We start from the raw sequence: 6,684 nt of genomic DNA, 5'->3' as shown, positions 1-6,684 counted from the left end.
ATATAGTAATATAAATAAGTGTAACCGGTTTTTTGCACCTGTTTTTTTTTTAATTCATTTTTTTCTTCTCCTGACATCTGGAACATTCGATGTAATAGCCTCATTAGACATACATTCAGAAAGTCTTTTCTGTCGCGCTTTAGTACCGCTTCGTCGCCTCCATGTTATAGTTACTCAAGGCGACACTTGGCTGGCACACTCAGACAGCTGCAGTATAAGTAGACACACTATGCATTCGTCGCTGATACACGGAAGAGTCAGCATCGCAGCGAGCTTAGTGCGCGGTAGTACATTTTTCCTCGTGTAACAGTAGTGTGTTAAGGTTCACGCGTTCGTTACGTGTTCGTCCTTGCAGTTAACAAATCGTTCGCAACAAGTGTTTAAGTGAGTAGCTGGGAGACTGCTCTCAGCGGCTTCATCTTAAGTGGAAACTAAACGTGATCCTAGTCGATACTGGCCAGGGGTAGTCTATGACACTGCATACGGACCATACCGTCGAACCAATCATGACTCAGTCTCCACCAACAGTGCACATTACTTACCAAAGTAAGTCGGGTACCGCGAAGAAGCGCTTTCACGACCGCTGTCCTCACAGTTATCAGATGTAAGTGGTACATCATTCACATAATACAACTGTCTCGTCGCAACCTCCGGCACACAACACCTAGCGGCAAAAATCAAGACACCGATCACCATCACCAAAACTGCTACCTAATCCTGATTCAAATGCGCCAAAGAACGCAAAGGCAAATGATACGCATAGTAGTAATATTGTAGTGGATGTTGATACAGGTGATCCTGCAAGTTTCGCCTACACAGTGGAAGTCGTTGCCTTAGACAGTGATTTGTGTGCCAATTCAGTAAATAGCCACTGTAATGGGCAGCATAGTCCCCAACAGTCGGGTAGTGAGGACTTGGACATTTCGGTGGCCACAGCGGCCTCTCCTGCAGGAAGTAACACATGCCCTGGCAATAGAAAATTTGCTAGCAGAGATAATAATGGGTCAATATGTAGCAATTGTAGAGGGAAAAAATGATGACGTGGGAAAGTTATATGCAATGGCTCCAGGAAAAATTTTGTTTAAAGAAAGTCCAATATCCCCTCTGACAATAACAAAAAGTACCTTCTGCTGCTGATCCAACTTCAGGTCAAATTCGATGCTTTGTTAGCATTCCTTTAACTATGGGAATATCAGTATTTTGATATAATTACTGTGAGAACTGAATGAAGGATTCATGAATAGATAGTCAAAATAAAACGAAGACTTTGTTATTCATGAAATGAAATAGTGACTCTCGCAGCAAAAAAATATAGTTCTGAACCATGGTAAATATTGTACATGTTCGTATCTCGTTAGGAACATAATTTAATGCGTAAGTAACATGGTATATATTTTCATACAGTAGAAAATAACTACGCAGTTCAGTAATTGACGAGGGTTTGAGTGGTGTACTAGGGTTCAGTACTTGCTGAGGGTTTCATGGGTGTACTAGGGCTCTAAAACCATCTTTCACTTACGCCATGTATAGCCACACAATAACTTCTAGCAAACACGCACTTTTATGCAGAAAAACGTAGTTCCGAAAATAACTTTGCTACTCAACAACATAATGAAGTGACGCACACAGAAAGAATCTTTTTTTAATAAATAGCCGGAAAATCAGCTTAAGAAATATTCAGAATGAAATGGATATGCACAAACGCAAGCGCCCCTCCAGAGACGGTGTCGCCAAACGTGTTTTTCGTTGGTCTATTGTCCTGTCCCTAGATGTGCTACATGATATCACCTTCTGAGGAAGTCTACCAAATTATGTACTCAGAGCCGGCGTTTACTTCCTTCTGTACGCATATATAACCTGGCGTTCGCCGGCGAAAGGGAGGTCACACAAAATAGCGGCACTCGTACCATCCATATCGTCGACATAACGTCACGTCCCCAGCCAATTCCGCTTCTATGTTGCGCAGCCAGCGTCAATAGTCGTTGTGGCTTTACTCAACGTGTAAGGTGTCAGGCAAATCCAACACCTTCCGTGAAAACCCTGACATGATAAGCAAATCCAGTAGTAAGTCACATAGCTCCGAATAAATCGTGACATTAAATTAACCAAAGTAATACGAGTAACGAGTGAGCAAATGGAATACCACAGACTAACACAAGAATGCCTAAATGCATGTCATACCTTCCCACCGTGAGACAGACGCAGTCCCGAGGGGAGAAACGAGAACAGAAGCCGAGAGCAGAACCGTGTTAAGCTGGAAGGCCCTACGATAAGGGATGGACGGACACCCACGTCGCCAGCTAACTGCTAGGACCACACCACCCGCAAGTTTTAGCGTGAGACTTGTTCGCGTCTCTGTTACGTTACAAACTTTAAAAACATTGCCCCACCACGAAAAGTATAATGTTTCTCATTGGATAGACAGAATTTTTGTAGGCAGAGCTTAAGGTTAACATTCAGACCCTGACTGATCAGATGAAAACACAGCCAGATAGTTTTTTTTAAACCAACTTCGGTAAATTGTAGTAAGGAGAAGTTAAGAGGGAGTTGCTTCCAAGAGGGCAAGCTGGATGGAGCTGCGCCGGCCGCCGCCCCCTGACGAACACCGACAAGGTAATGAACGCACGCGATGCCGCTTTTTTGAGCGCATAAGGCTTCACTCAGAACTGCAGAAGTCTCATCTGTTACAACCCCTTTTTGCGTAATACTAGTGTCGATCGTCAGTTAAAGCTCATGGTGTTCACATTTGCCACTTGAAGTAAAAATCTGAAACGCGATGATTTTTCTGTTATATAGTTATTGAGAAGCCACATCAGCCACTGTAATTTACGACAAGTTAGATAAGTAATTAAAGGTAATTGAGGGTCACTGTAGACCATTTTTATAGTTTTCTCTTTTGTGAAACTTAATTTAAACCTAGATTATAGATGTGATATGGCATAGGTCATCCTCCGATCCATTGTAGAACTTGGAAAGCCATTCAGGGAATATTCGTTCACATTTTTGTTGAATGCAGTTGGTTTTTACCATCCTGTATTAAAACATTTCCTTTTATCAATAGTGCAATTTATAAACGATGTTTTGTGAGTAGAATAAAATTTCCAATGGTAAACTTAACTGCTTTTTCGACGTGATTTTACCAGCTAACTAAAAATAGGAAAGCCTTGAACCCCTTCCACTAAATTTAGTTAGTATTAAAATTCCTTTACAGGGAGTGCAGTGGAGCTGACGCTGAAATCATTAAGTATTTGGTTATATCATCGCTAGTCTCACTGAACTCTTCTGAATTCTACATGTCATGTGTGGTCTGACGTCTCCTTACCAGCAACAGGTCCCAGGTTCAAACTAGTCAATTCCCTAAAAAACACGCTCAGAGCGTCGTTGCGCGAAAGTGGTAGGGAGACACGATGTAGAACAGACAGACACCACGCAGAATGTTTAGAAACACACTTCGAATTTCGTAAGCATTCTGTATCTTGTCCTTTTTTGGCGTCTTCTTTTACATTAAACACCGTGGAGAGACCTACTGTATTCACTGTTTTATTCTCTATTATTGTCTTCATTCGACTCATCATACCATTATACACTACCCAGTCACATTACTGTAACCACCTGTCAAAAGCCTGAATAACAATCTTTTGCAGAGTGGACCACTGAGAGACGCGCAGCAAGACAGGCAGTGAGGTTCTGGAAGGTACCGACAGGGATTTGGAACCACACCGATTGCAGTGCCTTGGACAGCTAAGCTAGGTTTCTCGGTTGAGGATCCACATCGCAACAGCCCAATCAAGGTGGTCCCACAGTTCTCGACTGGTTTAAATCCGGTAGTGTGATGGCCAGGGGAGTACGGTAAACTCATCCTGGTGCTGTTCGAACCACACACGTACACTGAGAGCTGTGTGACGCGTTGCATTGTCCTGCTGGTAAATGCCCCCGTGCCGAGGAAAAACGAACTGCATGTACGGGTAGACATAGTCTCCAAGGACAGATGCACACTGGTCTTGATCCATTCTGCCTCGCAGAATGACCAGATCACTCAGTGAATAACACGAAAACATTCCTCACACCATAACGCTCCCTTCTCCGGCCTGGACCCTTCTGAAGATTTTTGAACAGTGTTTGCTCTCAAATGTTTCACGCCCTGCACGCCAACGGCCATCTTTCTGATGCAGCATAAAACGTGGTTCATCTACATTGGAACTACAAAGAGAAACGTGAATACACGGTTGAAGGAACATAAAAGTCTTTGCCGACTAGGGAAAACAGACAGGTTAGCCATGGCGGAACACGCTCTTCAGTGGGGTGATCACGTAGTGAAATTTTCGGAAATTTAAGTTTTATGTACTATGACGAACTATTATCCACAGCTATATAGAGAAGCCATCGAAATCTATAAACATGGTGATAATTTTAACAGAAAAGAAGAAGCTATGAAACTCAGCGATATATGGACAGTGGCGCTACAGAATCGATGAGAAATTTTTATATTTGACGTACTATGATCGATAGTTTTATTTTATCCTTGACAAGGTTCATCTCTGCTATCACGTGAAATCCAGACCACGCCCTACTTTCCACGGTATTTAGGCAGTTCTTCGACGTTCAGCTCGTCAGTCGGCAAGACTCAGCACAACCAGGAGCACCTCCGAAGATGTCCAACGTAGCTGTGGACGAAACGTCAGGGATAGAAGAGTTCCATGGACCACGGCCATACAACCCAGAAGAATTCTCGGCAGCTGAAATATCCGGTCGTGAAAGCCTTCATTGTATGATCATCTGAAAATGCCACCTGACGACACTCAGTAAACGTCCATACGCGGTACCAGGCGCCTGCTGCGGAGACCTATATACAGCAACGTTCGCTGAACGGTAGTTCAGTAGACACTGTTGGTGGCCTTTTGGTTCATTTGGGCGGTCAGCTGCCCAACAGTGGAGCGTCGACTCGCCCTATACGTCTCCTCAGCCATCATCCATGACCCGTGGTGTACGACACTTGCCTCAGCGCCGGTTTTGGACAGCGCCATTTTGTCATGCGAACATTTTACAAACATAGCCTTTTCGGAAATGCTTCCACCCTTGGTCCGAAAGCCGATGATCATACCCTTTTGAATTATAATTTAGCTACAATATAGCAGGTCAGCAACTGGAAGCAGTTAAATCCATAACTTATCTGGGAGTACGCATTATGAGTGATTTAAAATGGAATGATCATATAAAGTTGATGGTCGGTAAAGCAGATGCCAGACTGAGATTCATTGGAAGAATCCTAAGGAAATGCAATCCGAAAACAAAGGAAGTAGGTTACAGTACACTTGTTCGCCCACTGCTTGAATGCAACTCACCCGTGTGGGATACGTACCAGATAGGGTTGATAGAAGAGATAGAGAAGATCCAACGGAGAGCAGCGCGCTTCGTTACAGGATCATTTAGTAATCGCGAAAGCGTTACGGAGATGATAGATAAACTCCAGTGGAAGACTCTGCAGGAGAGACGCTCGGTAGCTCGGTACGTGCTTTTGTTGAAGTTTCGAGAACATACCTTCACCGAGGAGTCAAGCAGTATATTGCTCCCTCCTACATATATCTCGCGAAGAGACTGTGAGGATAAAATAAGAGAGATTAGAGCCCACACAGAGGCATACCGACAGTCCTTCTTTCCACGAACAATACGAGACTGGAATAGAAGGGAGAACCGATAGAAGTACTCAAGGTACCCTCCGCCACACACCGTCAGGTGGCTTGCGGAGTATGGATGTAGTTGTGGATGTAGATGTAGAACAACGGCAAACCCCAAAGTTTTCATTTCTTCTCCCTGAACTTCATCTCCTTTTTCAAAATTCTCCTTTGTTTCCTTTCGGCTCTTAAAGCCGGCGATATGGTCTCTATACACCAGTACACTCTCTGTATTTTATCCTTGATAACCTCTGAAGTTGTCAGGAAAGGCCAACAACAGCAATTTTATTTGCCGATAAGGTCTGTACCTACACGATGTGCTTCCTTCTGTGTTTTTCGTTACTCGCGACTCGTGCGACTTTCAGCTGGGGGCTTTCTTTACGGCATCCTCCCCAGGGCCGGTGACCGCGCGCTGCCGGCTGCGCGGCCAATTTCCGGCCTGCGAGGCGTGTGCGATCGCAGAGCTGCGCCGCCTCTTCCAAATGAAGAATAACGACGCTGCGCCACCATTTCAGTCCCCACCTACTCGGCTATATATCACCGCACGCCCCTCTGCGAGGAGAGTTATTTGCCCATGTGGCTAGCAGTTAGATTTCTTTTTTAAGGTGTTCGCATCGATATGTAACACACGCATACCCACCCACCCACACACTCACTCACACACACGCGCACACACACACACACACACACACACACACACACAAACACACACTGTTAATCAACTGTCGTTAAGGATACGGGGTACTTTTGAGACAGAAAGATCGATTTTTATTGTTTTTTATTGAATTCTGTAGTCTTTCAAATAGCACTAAGCACTATGGGACTTACCATCTGAGGTCATCAGACCCCTAGACTCATAACTACTTAAACCTAACTAATCTAAGGACATCACATACATCCATGGCCAAGCCAGGATTCGAACCTGCGACCGTAGCAGCAGCGCGGCTCGGGACTGAAGCGCCTAGGGCCGCTCGGCCACAGCGGTCGGCTTCTGTAGTTTTTCCTGATTACA

At 44.5% G+C, this 6,684-nt stretch overlaps 1 protein-coding gene across 1 annotated transcript in view; it reads left to right on the top strand.

Annotated features, from left to right (window-relative positions):
• The first annotated feature begins 290 nt into the window (after positions 1 to 290).
• The window catches only part of LOC126183515 (glutamate receptor ionotropic, kainate 2), a 270,896-nt gene continuing 264,502 nt past the window's right edge, over positions 291 to 6,684 (top strand). The window contains exon 1 of the mRNA XM_049925566.1: positions 291 to 384. The gene's annotated coding sequence lies outside the window, so the exon portion shown is untranslated. The remainder of the gene's footprint in view (positions 385 to 6,684) is intronic.

This window comes from Schistocerca cancellata, chromosome 4 (genome assembly GCF_023864275.1).
Source record: "Schistocerca cancellata isolate TAMUIC-IGC-003103 chromosome 4, iqSchCanc2.1, whole genome shotgun sequence".
In the NCBI taxonomy this organism is placed as follows: domain Eukaryota; kingdom Metazoa; phylum Arthropoda; class Insecta; order Orthoptera; family Acrididae; genus Schistocerca; species Schistocerca cancellata.
This window is presented reverse-complemented; position numbering and strand designations above follow the sequence as displayed.